This window comes from Rhinolophus sinicus, chromosome 1 (genome assembly GCF_057876585.1).
Source record: "Rhinolophus sinicus isolate RSI-liver-muscle chromosome 1, RSI-T2T, whole genome shotgun sequence".
NCBI classification, from domain to species: domain Eukaryota; kingdom Metazoa; phylum Chordata; class Mammalia; order Chiroptera; family Rhinolophidae; genus Rhinolophus; species Rhinolophus sinicus.
The window spans coordinates 44,041,707-44,056,071 of NC_142501.1; the positions used below are offsets into that span (position 1 = coordinate 44,041,707).

Here is a 14,365-nt window from a genome sequence, read left to right on the forward strand (position 1 = left end):
ATCAGACATTTACACACCTCACAAGGTGATTAAACCCAAGTCCACTACTCATCCGAAACCATACATGGCTATTATAATACTTTTGACTATACTCCCTATGCAGTACTTTATTTACATCCTGTAACCATATGCAAAGATCTGACAATTAAGTTTGTGAACTTGTTGCCATGATGTTGCTAACCTTTTTTGATATCAGAGGGATTATTCATCAAGAATTTGCGCCAACTGGACAAACAGTTAATCAAATTGACTATTTGAAAGTGCTGAAAAGGTTGCTCAAAAAAGTTAGACTGAAATGACCTGAACTTTTCACCAACAATTCATGGCTCTTTCATCACAACAATGTACCAGCTCACACGGCACTGTCTATGAGGGAGTTTTTAGCCAGTAAACAAATAACTGTATTGGAACACCCTCCCTATTCATCTGATCTGGCTCCCAATGACTTCTTTCTTTACTTGAAGATCACAAAAATATTGAAAGGAAGACATTTTGATGACATTCAGGACATCAAGGGTAATACTACAACAGCTCTGATGGCCATTCCAGAAAAACAGTTCCAAAATTGCTTTGCGGTGTGGACTAGGTGCTAGTGTCCATGCATAACTTCCCAAGGGGAGTACTTCAAAGGTGACCGTAGTGATATCAGCAATGAGGTATGTGGCACTTTTTCTAGGATGAGTTCATGAACTTAATTGTCTGACCTCGTATATGTATTATCCAAATTTTCAACACTAATCATGTATTATTTAATGTAAAAACCTATGTATATAATAATAGTAATGATAATAGTAATAATGTTTGAAATCAATCTAAAGTTTACAAAGGGGCTTCTTATAAGATTACAATTTTTGTAACAAGGTATTATAGTTTAGTAATTAAGAGTTTGGGCCCCCTAGACATTGTAGGTTTAAATCCCTACTGCTACTTCCTCTATAAGTATTCTTATGCAATAACCTTTCCAACACCTCAGTCATTTTCTGTAAACTGAGGATTGTAACACTTTATTTATGGGCTGAAGATTAAATGAGATAACGTATGTAAAGCTCATATCCTAGTGCTTTACATTTTACAGGAATTCGATAAGTGGTGGCAGCCTTCCAATCTCCCTTAAACTTTCATAGACCTCACATCTATCTCTCCATCGTGATCATAAGAACATCCATGCATGTCTTTCTTAAATGCTTTGTTTTGAACTGCGTTTCATTATCCTTCATCGAAACAAATCTTAGATAAGTCTAATCTCACTTAAATTAGATGCAAGGAACATCATGAACATATTATATGAAAATTCTATCTCCATGTGAGCTCATATTTCATTACCATTGGCATTATTGAGGAAAACAAATTCTACTTTAGATTTAAGTGTCTTTAGAAATTTTTCAGCTCACTGATTATTTTAAGTTGGAACAAGTGCCAGCCTGGTATTCAAAATACAACACCAGATCAATGTCTGATAATTAAGGAGTCTATGCTTCCGTGGATTCACATGCATAACTCTTAGCAGAGTTAATAACAAATGAAAGCACACAATGAATTTCCTAGGAATTTAAAATAAAAAAATATACTTCTGAATTGTTTTTAACTCAAGTATTCTGAGTACATAGAATAATTGTTACCCTGAAATATACACCTGAATATTGTGTGATTACAGATAGATCTCAGAAACTGTCAATGAATTCAAAGCACCTTGTTTTGTAAAGCGAAGACTGGTAATCTATGGCATGATCATGGCTATAGAAAAATACAAAACATTGCTATTGGATACTGCAAATCAGATACTTACAAATGGCAAGGTTCTGGGTAACCTTGCATTTGGTAACTTAGAACATTTTAGTCAAGCTAAGGAGTATAATGAAATTGAATAATTGTTCCTAACTGTACTGGGGAAAGTGAGAAAGAAAACGGATGAGCTCAGGATTTCAAATTCCCAGCTCAGTTCTGCATAAATGATCTGAAAACTTCAGTGTCTGCCTTGAGATTTAATTCCTGTAGTCATGGAGTTGAGATTTCTGAAAACCAAACCCATTCTATCTCCATGTGAACTCATATTTCATTACCGTTGGTTGGATTACAACACAAATGCAAAATTCCAAATTTTGCAGCTGTTCTCTATTAAAGTGAAGGAATTGACTGGGAAGGAATAGAATCCTGGAAATTGGAATGGGGACATATGGGAAGATCTCAATGAAGGTCAGTACATCGAGTGTCTAAATTCTGCTGAGTCTTCTTTTCTAGTAGAAGCGTCCCATCCACCCTTGTCTGAAGGTATTTGCTGTGCTTTGCCTGCATAATCTGTAATGACCTCTCATGATGTAGTTGCCTGGTGAGACATCACTGATTCTTCTCAGGACATACCTCATCATGCCTTTGTTTCTAGACCTATAACTATTAGGTTGGTGCAAAAATAATTGGGGTTTAAAAGGTTAAAAATAATTGCAAAAACTGCAATTATTTTTGCATGCTTAATACCTGAAAGGTAAGGTACAAAGTGTGACCCACAAAAAGAACTACATGATGTTTTCCATTTAGATGGGTAGAAATCTGGGGAATATGTGTGGAAATGTCTATTAAGTGTGTGGGATAATGGTAGAAGGAACATAAAGTTAGATCAGGTCAAATTTATTGATAAGGGCCAACAAAACAGAGTTCTGGAGTTTGTGTTTTAGGTTAAGGGGTTAGAAAGGACTCTTTTAACAGTTCATTTATTTAATTGGTTGAAATACGGACCAAAATATGGCATACACTAAATGAGATTGAAATGCCAGAACTGCCTTGTTGTACTGTAAAGGGAAAGTATCCAAAATCTTAGGGAGATCAAAATATTAGGGCAGGTTATCATGTAAGACCTGCTCAGCCTCCCAGGGAAGTGGGAGAACACTCCTTTCACCATGACTGTGACAAAACAATTGTGAGAAGAGCTTCAGCGTCCTTATAGAGCTCCTGTTTGTTATTCTTAGTAGGTCAGAATTTAGAGTGGGAACTGCTTCTGTTGAACTGGGATCCCTAAATACAATGGAAATAATTGGATCCTGGGGTAGCAGGGGCCAAGTGATGGCACTTAATCACTAAAGACAAGATGAACATGGTTACTGTAATAAACGGCAGAGTCAAATTAGTCATCGTAATAGTCTGACGACTCCCAGAGGCCTGTAGTGTTGGCTAGTTGGTCACAATGTACCTAGAAAAGACATAGATGAACAGCACTCAATTCTAAATTGATACGTATAAATGGAAGAGTTCTATGTTGAGTGAACCGGAAATTAACTTGAATCCTCATAACAGTCATGGCTCTCCCAGATTTGAGTGAATTTATCCACCCAGACTCCTTGAAGGAAAAGGGAGCTGGCTGGGTACTCTGTAGTGAGGAAGGACCTCACTACACTGCCCCCAATTTTTTCTGTTACTTTATCCCAGCCTTTCTCATAGGAACCTATAGACTTTCACTGGGGTGACTACGCATTGGGGAAAAGGAAATAATCAGACTTTTAGAGGATTACTGGACTGATTACTTCTAGGAGATGCAAAATGTTACCATGTTCTACCAGTCAGAGCAGGGGCTTGTGAAGATCAGGTGATCAACTGCATTGTAACTCAGGTCTGTCTCACAGCAAGTCCTTTAACCTATCTTGTGGTAATTTCCCTAGTTCTGGAATGTATAATTGGGGTAGAAGTACTCAGCAGCTTGTAGAATCCCCATAGTATTTTCCTGATCTGTGGAGTGAGGGCTATTATGGTAAGAAGCGCCAAGTGGAAGCCACTAGAACGGCTTCTACCTAAGAAAATAGTAAAGCAAAAGCAATATTCCATTTTTGGAGAAATCACAGAACTTAGTGCCACCATTGAGGACTTGAAAAATTCAGGGGTGGTGATTCCTACCATAACCACATTTGCCTATTTGGCCAGTTCAGGAAAACAGATATATCGTGTGTGTGTGTGTGTGTGTGTGTGTGTGTACACGCATGCACACCCCCCCACACACACACACACACCCATCCACACAACCTCTTATTCTCACTACAGTGCTGCAATATATTTATCATCAGGTTATAGAATTAGAAATAGAGGCACAGAGAGGTTATGCTGCTTGCCTAAAGTTACCCACGTAGGAAATACTGGGGCTGGAATATAAATGCTGTTTATTCAGACTCTTAAAACATGTGACCTTTCTACTGCATGAACACTTGTTCAGTCTTCTAGAGTGATAGATACTTGTAGCCTTTCTTTGGAAATCTGTTTTCTTGGGTGAGCAAGCTTAAGAGTCACTGTCGCAATCTACTCAGAGAATGACTTTTACTTCACCATTGCCCTGCTGCTCTTTCATACTTTCTATAATTAAGATTTCCCTTCTGTCCCCAGAGTGGCTACCGTCAATCTGTTTATAGAGTAAAAACTCATTTTTTCTGTCATATTTATACCCTCATTTGTTTTAGGAGGGGCAAAGGTCCTGGTGCTTGAAATGACATTGTACTGAGAGGCCAGGGCAAGCCATGAGAAAGGACATAGCAGACATTTCTGCTTCCATATCAGAAATAGGAGGAAGTGAATTATATGCACTTCAAGTTTTATTTGACTTTCTAGGCAATGACTCTGAGGTTGGGGCAGGCAAACTTCATAGTTTACATTGAGTAGTTCCTGAATTTTAGGGCCTGAAGAGTTGCTTCTACTATTCTATAGGGCTATAAAATGTCCCAGTTTGATTTTTATTTGATCATTAAATAAAAATTAAACTAGCTCATGAAATAAATTATTTAAATTCATGCGTCTATTACCATGTGGAGTCCTAAAAGAAAATCGAGATTATAATTTTGCCTAACAAAATGGGTACAGATATATAAAGTTGTGTGTATTAACATTAAACGTCCAAATATGAATTAGTGGTATGTACCCTTGGACATTCACCAGAATATCTTCAGGGCTTTCTAAAATACTAACATGTAGATCATACCACAGACCTATGAATCAGATTATCCAAGGGTCGATTCCAGAAACCTGCATTTTTACAAAGTGCCACAGTAGCTTTCAATTCATGGCCAGGATGTAAAAATACAGAGGTAAGAAAAAAGAGACTTTAAAATTTGTATCAGTTAATTGAATTGATTGATTGTCTATCCTGCTCCCCCTTTGTAAGCCATTCCACACATGTATTCCTAATCATATATTTTAGGTTCACTCTTGCCACCACTTTAATTTTGGACTTCCTGTTTAACTCCACCCTCTCAAGCTTACAGGAACAGGTTCTTTAATTCTGGCTTCTTGTTTTGCTTAAGGACTTTGTAAATCCCTGGCATATATTAGTTCTGGTTTGGTGAGTCTATTTTTAAATTGATTTTTACATTCATGTATATTTAGTTTACAAATGGCTTAGCCTAAATTGTTTCCTTGAGTTAATTTGTTTGCTTGCTTCCTTGGAGGGGAAAAAAAAAAGCCCTTTGAGAACAAATATAAATGGCTTATTTTCCATTATCTGAATTCTGGAAGAACATCAGAAATCAATTGTGCAGAGCCATCAAATTGAAAAAAAAAAAAAAAACACCCATTCTGAATGTTCTCATTTTAAATGTGTTTATAATTACTTTTCATTGTTTTTTTCATTTTGTGTGGATAATAAAATTCAAACATGGGCAACATATCTCTTATTTTTTTTGTAACATGAATGTTGGTAAATGGACAAAATTGTGGTTGTTATATATGTGCAATTTTCTAATTCACATTTGAATAGCACAACAAACAAAAATGGAATTAAGATTGGAAAAATTTATTACAAAATAAGATCTCTTCTTGAGCTTATTTCTCATTTGAATTGAAATAAAACATAAAGGAAAAAGAATTATCTGGTTTGCTAGTCTGTGCAGTGCAGCATCACTCTTCCGCAGATGGGTTTCTCACATATTATAGGGAGCAGCATGATGCTTTAGAGGAGAATTTAGATATTTATAATCACTGATAGCCTGAAAATTTTAATATATCCAACATTAGTCTAATCAGTTGAAAACTTCTAGACATGGTTATATTGAAAGATGGTAAGTCCTTTAAAAGTTATCTTGCAATTTTTGTATAATTACAATTTTCTTGAATGTTTATATAATACCATATATTTGAATTTCATTGAAATGTACTATAATAGCTAGAACAAGATCCCTTTAAAAGATACCTGCTCAAGAAGTTTTACTACTTTTAAATTCTTCTGCATAGATTTTCAGAAAACATGTTTGTTGTGTAAAGGGTATATGTGGAAAATAATTTGATTATTTTATGGTACTTAAAGTTTTAGTAAAGCTTATTGATCATCTAGATTCTTTAGGAAATATGTTCCATAAGTAATTTATGAGGGTAAATAATATAATTCCATTTGTAATTCACGAATTCTGTCTTAATAGTTTGTCTCACTTTTTTTTGTATAAAACATTTAAAAAATACACTTCAAGAATGACAGCATAGAAAATGGCAGAGTAGGGAACTCACTCCACTGAAACAATTACTATTAAACTGACAAAAACTGACAGAATAAACTTTTTCTGAAAAACTCTAGAATCTAATGAAAAACTAATAACAATCAGGAAAGTGCTTAATGAAGGAAAAGACTGCTAAATTTCAGCATTTAAGGAAATTTCTGTCAGGTCAATGGCTGAATGCAGAGATAATGAACCAGAGAACTCAGTGACTACATAAAACAAGGAAAGCAATTTTGCTAAAATAGCAAACATTGAGAGAAAGAAGAATCTGATTTCCTGAGTTCCCACATGGCAATATTCAAAATGTCAAGTTTTTAATATGAGGCATAATAAATAAATAAATAAATAAATAAATAAATAAATAAATAAATACTTCAGAAAAGTCTGGCCCATCCACAGAGGGGAGAAAATAAATAAAGGACAGATACCATAACTGAAAAGACCCAGGCATTGGACTTACTAGACAAAACTTAAAATCAACTGTCTTAAATTTGCTCAAAGAGCAAACCATTGACAAAGAACTAAATGAAATCAGGAGACTGATGTCTCAGGAAATACACAATATCAATAAGGGCATAGAAATTATAAAAAGGAACCAAATAGAAGTTTTGGTGAAAAAAATATAATAGATAAAATGCAAGGTTCACTAATAGGGATACACTGTATATTTGAGTAGGCAGAAAAAAAAAAACTTATAAACTCAAAGATAGAACAATTGATATTATCCACTGTGAGTAGCAGAAAAAGAAAAGTGAAATAAAGTGAAGAGGTCCTAAGGAACTTTTTAGGAACTATTAATTGTATTAATTGTGGCGGCTGGCCCGCTGGCCCACTACAATTAATATAGCATTATGGCAGCCCTAGAAAGGAAAAGCAAGTTAAAAAGGAAGAAAGAAAATGTGAAGAAATAATGGCTGAAAAACCTGACAAATTTGATGAAATACATGAATCTACAAATCCAAGACGTTCATTGAACTCCAATAAAATAAAGTCAAAGAGATTCACATTGAGACACATTGTAATAAACTGTCTAAAGACAAAGAGAGAATCTTGAAAGTAGCAACAGAGAAATGATTCATTACCTACAAGTGATTCTCAGTAAGATTAACAAGTGATTCTCAGTAAGATTAATAACTGATTTCCCATTAGAAATTATACAAGCCAGAAAACAGTGGGATGACATGTTTAGGGTGCTGAAAGAAAAATGTTATCAACCCAAAATTTTGTATCTGATGAAACTGTTCTTCAAAAATGAAAGAATAATTAAGACATTCATAGAGAAACAAAAGCTGTATATTTGTCCTACGAGAAATATTAAAGTGAGTCCTTTATGGTATAGTGAAAAGATAATAGACAGTAACTTGAAGGCTTACACAGAAGTAAAGAACTCCAGTAAAGGTAACTATGTAAATAAATATAAAGCCAGAATTATTGTATGTTTTGTTTGTAACACTTCCTGTTTTCACATATGATTTGAAAGATAAATGCATAAAACAATTAGAGAGAGGACTCAACTAAAATCAGAAATGAAAGAATGTTCACCTGACATCATGGAAATATGAAGGATCATAAGAAACTCCTATGAACAATTATATACCAACAAATTGAACAATTTAAAAGATACATGAATTCCTAGAAACATGCAAACTACCACGGCTGAACCATGATGAAATAGAAAATCAGAACAGACCAATTAGTAGTAAAAAAAAATTGAATCAGTAATTAAATACCTCCCAACAAACAAAAGTCCAAGATCAGATGGCTTCACTAGTGAGTTCTACCAAACAGTCAAAGAAAAATTAGTATCACTCTTTCTCAAATTCTTCAAAAAAATAGATGAGCAGAGAACTCTCCCATACTCATGAGGCCAGCATTGTCCTGATACCAAAACAAGAAAGGACACCACAAGAAAATTACAGGCCAATATCCCTGATAAACATAGTTGCAAAAATCCTCAATAAAGTATTAGCAAACTAAATTTAACACTACATTAAAATGATTAATTGGAATTTATTCCAGGGTTACAAGGATTGTTCAACATCTACAACTCAGTCAGTGTGACACACCACATTAATAGAATGTAGGGCAAAAAAATCATATGATCATCTCAAGATGCAGAAAAAACATTTGAAAAAATTCGACATTCATTTATAATAAAAACTAGCCTCTTCAATTAATGGTGTTGGGAAAACTAGACAGATACACGCAAAGGAGTGAAACTGTACCACTGTCTTACATCCTACACAAAATTTAACTCAAAATGGTTTAAAGACTTGAATGTAAAACCTGAAACCGTAAAACTCCTAGAAGAAAACCTAGGTGGTAAGCTGCTTGACGTATGTCTTGGCAATGATTTTTAAATGTGACACCAAAAGCAATCACAACAAAAGCAAAAATAAATGAGTGGGACTACATCAAACTAAAAGGCTTCTGCATAACAAAGGAAACCATCAACAAAATAAAGAGGCAACCTACTTAATGTGAGAAAATACTGGCAAATCATATATCTGATAAGGGACTAATATCCAAATTATATAAAGAACTTTGTACAACTCAATAGCAAAGAAGCAACCAATTAGAAAACGGGCAGAAGATCCGAGCAGACATTTTTCTAAAGAAGACTTACAGATGGCCATCGGGTACATGAAAAGATGCTTAACATCACTAATCACTGGGGTAATGCAAATCCAAACTGCAATGAGGTATCATCTCATACCTGTTACAATGGCTGTTGTCAAAAAGAAAAAAACATGTGCTGGCAAGGATGTAGAAAATGGGAGCCCTGGTGCACTGTTGGTGGGAGTGTTACTGGTGCTGCCACTAGAGGAAACAGTAAGGAAGTTCCTGAAAAATTAGGCATAGAACTACCAATCTAACAATTCTACTTCTGGGTGTTTATCTGAAGAAAATGAAAACACTAACTAGAAAATATAGGTGCTTCAGGAAGTCATGGAGCTAGTGGTGGCGATAGTTGGCATTGAGAGTGAAGGAAAGGACATTACCTGGCACTTGCAGGCAGGAGGACTCTTTCCCATCCCACCACCTGACAGGTCACAAACATGTTGGACAAAAGTGAATTAAAGGCAGAGTTGGAACAAAAGAAGCAGCAGTTGGCCCAAGTCAGATAGGAAAAGAAGATAGAAGAAGAAAGGGATAAAAAAAAAGAAAAGGAAACTGATTAGAAGAAGGAAGCAGTTGCTCTCCTGTGCAAGAAGAATCGGATCTTGAAAAAAAAGAGAGAGAGAGAAACTGAAGCATTGCTTTAAAGCATGGGACTAATTCCAGAATCCCCCATTGTCTCTCCTCCTACTAGGTCTCCATCCTCCAAATCTGTGAGCACTGCAAGTGAAGTTGGAAGCCAAGATTCTGTAGATGGTTCAGTGGGATCCAGACAAGGATATATTAAACTTGGAATGGCTAAAATGACACAAGTTGACTTTCCTCCTCCTCGAGAAATCGTGACATACGAGGTCTAAAAATTAAGTTCACGAACTCATCCTAGAAAAAGTGCTACGTATCTCATTGCTGAATATCAGTATGGTCACCTTCCAAGTACTCCCCTTGGGAAGCTATGCACCAATGCCAGTGCCTAGTCCACCTTTCAAAGTGATTTTGGAACTCTTTCTGGAATGGCTATCAGAGCTGTTGTTGTATTACCCTTGATGTCCTGAATGTCATAAAAATGTCTTCCTTTCAATACTTCCTTGATCTTCAAGTAAAGAGAGAAGTAATTATGGACCAGATCAGATGAGTAGGGAGGGTGTTCCAATACAGTTATTTGTTTACTGACTAAAAACTCCCTCACAGACAGTACTGTGTGAGCTGGTGCATTGTCATGATGCAAGAGCCATGAATTGTTGGCGAAATTTCAGGTTGTCTAACTTTTTCATGCAGTCTGTTTAGCACTTGCAAATAGTCAACTTGGTTAACTGTTTGTCCAGTTGGTACAAATTCATGATGACTAATCCCTCTAATAAAGATTAGCAACATCCTTGGAACAAGTTCATGAACTAAATTGTCAGAGCTCGTACAAAGTAAACTCAGACTCCAGTTATGGTCAACACAAAGATGTCCTCTCCAGTCTGAGAAGATTTAGTGACTCCTAAACCACCTGTTGAAAGTGAAGAAGAGAAATCTTTAAAAAGAAAGATGAGGACAATGATAGTAAAGCGCCCCCTCATGAACTGACTGAAGAAGAAAAGCAATAGTCTTGCACTCCGAGAAAAATTTTTTTAAGTTTCTTTGACCTTTCTACAAGAATTGTAGAAAGAGTTCTTTCTGAGCAGATTGACATCTTCTTTGACTACAGTGGAAGAGATTTGGAAGACAAAAAATGAGATATTCAAGCCAGTGCTAAACTGTCATTAAACCAACAATTTTTTGATGAATATTGGTGAAAGCATTGGGTTGTTAGTTGTTTGAATTGGTCATCTCAGTATCCAGAGTTACTTGTGTCTTCCTATACTAACAGTGAAGATGCTCCCTATGAGCCTGATGATGTGGCCCTTATATGGAATATGAAATACAAAAAAACTGCCCCAGTGTATGTGTTTCGCTGCATGTCAGCTGTGATGATTGCTACGTTTGCAAAATTGCATCCAAATCTGTTTTTTTTTTTGTTGTGGTACAGATTCAGGCTAAATGGTGCCCTAGGATGAGCGTAGCACTGAAAGAACCACAGTGAGAAGAACTCCACTGTCAGTTGCTGTGCTCACACATCCTGTATATTGTGTAAATGTTGTTGGAACACAAAATGCGCACAATTTGATTAGCATCTGTACTGATAAAAAAATTGTTCATGGAATCTATACATGCTTTCCCATCCACAGGATAGCATGGGATTGATTCATAAACAAAGGCAGTAGCTGTGACATCTATGTCCTTCCCTGTTGGAGATGTCAAAAACTTTGTTGTTGGGAGTGAAGAAGGTTCTGTGTACACAGCATTCTGCCAAGGCAGCAAAGCTGGAGTCGGTGAGATGTTTGAGGGTCATCAAGGACCAATCACTGGCATCCATTGTCATGCAGCTGTTGGAGCAGTAGACTTCTCCCATCTTTTTGTCACTGCATCATTTGACTGGACTGTAAAACTTGGGACAGCTAAGAATAGCAAGCCTTTATACTTCTTTGAAGAGAATTCATACTATGTTTATGATGTTATATGGTCACTCACCCACCTAGCCCGGTTTGCCTGTGTGGATGGCATGGGGAGGCTAGATTTGTGGAATCTCAATAATGACACAGCGGTACCAACTACCAGAATTTCCGTGGAGGGCAATCCTGCCCTTATTTGCATAAGATGGAACCATTCTGGAAAAGAGATTGCTATGGGTGATTCTGAAGGAAAGATTGTTATATACGATGAGGGAGAGCAGAATGCTGTCCCCTAAAATGATGAATGGGCATGATTCAGCTGAACACTTGCAGAAATTGGTGCAAACCGACCTGATAAAGAGAAGGAGGCTGCTACCCAAATCCCCGCGTAGCTCCTGAAAAGGGGATTGGTAGCCATAGTGGATTTGGGGAAGACTCTAAGTAGATCCTAAGACTATTTGCATGCTTCTGTCTAAACGATAGTTAAAAGGAAATTTTGTGTATTAAACTATCGATTTAATGCAGCAAGCAAATCTTAAAATGTCCCTTTTTACATTTTGGATTGGTGTCATTTTTAATACAACTGATTGACTTTACTGAATGCAGCCGTTTTTGAATTTGTATACACAGGTGTATATTTGGTATTAGTTATTCTTCTGAATTATTTTCAACTTATAACACTATGTACAGTTATTTCTAAACCACAAATTAAATAGTTCACATATTTTTAAATAATCATAATACCCTGTTGTACTGTTAACGTTCTCACTAACCGTAATATATAGGAAGATTATTTTATTCTTAATCATAGCATGCATACATCTATCCAAGTTACATTCTAATATCCTTCTTCTTTATAATTCATGGATAGCTATATATAAATAAAAACAAATACGATTTAACTTAAAAGAAAAGATATATGTACTCCATATTTATTGCAGCACTATTTACAAAAGTAAAGATATGGAAACAACCAAAGTGCCCTTTGATGGAGAAATAGATAAATAATATTTTATAATAATATTATATTTAATTTAAATAAAATAATATTTTATTTAAATATATAATAAAATTTATATATAATAAAATTATATATATATATAATATTATTCAACCATAAAAGGAATGAAATCTTGCCATTTGTGACAACATGGATTGACCTTGAGGGAATTATGCTATGTAAAATAAGTCAGAGAAATGCATATACCATATAATCTCTCTTATATGTGGAATCTAAAAAAAACAAACAAAATATGTGCTCATAGATACAGAGAACAGATTGGTGGTTACCAGAGGCAGGGTGGTGGAGAAATGATAAAGGGGGTCAATAAAAAAAAGAAGAAAAAGAAAAACAAACAAAAACAAGATATATAATTGGAAAAAAATTGGAGGTATAGTACTTAGGACATGGTGTTGTTGAAATAATTAAATGAGATAATTCATCTAGCATATATAATACAGTGCCTGGCACATAGTAAGCTGTCAATAACCATCATATTATTTTCCACTAGGATAAAAGCACATCGTGAACACTATTCTTCATCTTGTTGTTGTTGTTGTTTTTCACAAAAATATGTCTTGGAAAACTGTTTCATAACAGTACATACCTTAGTTTTAAAATTTAATAAATCTAGCTTGTGTTTTTTACTATATTTTATAATTATAAAAACAGAAAAACTATTTGTGGTGGGATAATCTGTTTTAGTATGTCATCTGATGGTGACTCATAATTTAATTCTTGTTGCTCATGGATACCTCTGGTTAAACAAGGCATAGTTGTATTTTAATAGCAGTCCTTTAGTGGAGAGAATAAAACAAGCATATCCAGCACCAAATCTATGGACACATGAATATTCACACTAAATTTTCCTGCTTTTGTAAAGCTCTGAATCAAAAGCATTGGGTAATTAAAGCAGCTGTCAGAATTGATTTCTTTATTCATTTCGTCAATCTATGGACAAATCCCGACTTAAGGACTGCTATGACCAGACATTGTTTGATATCCTAGGGAGGCAGCAGTGAATAAAACAGAGTCCCTACCCTCATGGGGCATTCTCATTTCAGTTGTGGGGAGACAGGTAATAAACACCCAGGCTTATCCGATGCATCAGTTGGTGATAAGTTAAAAAAAAAAGAAAAGAAATTAAGTACTGATACATGCTATGATATGAGTGAAGCTTGAAAACATTTATTATATGACTGAAGCCAGACACAAAAGGTTACATCATATGTTTCCACTTAGATGAAATGTAGATGAAATGTTAGATTATGTAGACCTATAAAGACAGAATGCAGATTGGTGATTTTCAAGGGCTGAGGCAAAGGGGAAATGGAGAGTGACCACTTAGTGAGATGAAGGTGTCTTGGAACTAGATAGAGATAGGTAGTGGTTGAACAACATTGTGAATGTATTAAATGAACTGAATTATACACTTTTAAGTGGTTAATTTTATATTAAATAAATATCACCTCCGTAAGAAAATAAGTGAATAATTCACTATATTCTGAACTTTAAAAAAACAAAAAACAAAACCCAGGGATGAAACTGAAAGTTGTACTAGTCAGGGTTTATTCGAGATAGAAACCACAGGGTAATTTAACAGTGAATGTTTAATATAAAGATTTATTAATTATAATTGATTACCTACTGATGGGAAAAGAGAACTCTACAGAATACAAGAACAACAGATATAAGAGGGAGCACCTACCTTTTTGGCTGACACAGAACACCCAAGAAACGAACAAATATGCAAGAACCTGCCTCCCAAAGCTGAGACTCAGACTTTATTAGAGAGGGTGTGGCAGTGGCCCATAGGA

The 14,365-nt window shown here is 35.3% G+C and overlaps 1 protein-coding gene and 1 pseudogene across 1 annotated transcript in view; both read left to right on the plus strand.

The window, feature by feature from the left end:
- ALG10 (ALG10 alpha-1,2-glucosyltransferase) overlaps positions 1-14,365 on the plus strand; it is a 285,651-nt gene that overhangs the window by 12,269 nt on the left and 259,017 nt on the right. The gene's annotated exons all lie outside the window — the stretch shown is intronic.
- Positions 9,515-11,940, plus strand: LOC109449848 (cytoplasmic dynein 1 intermediate chain 2-like; annotated as a pseudogene).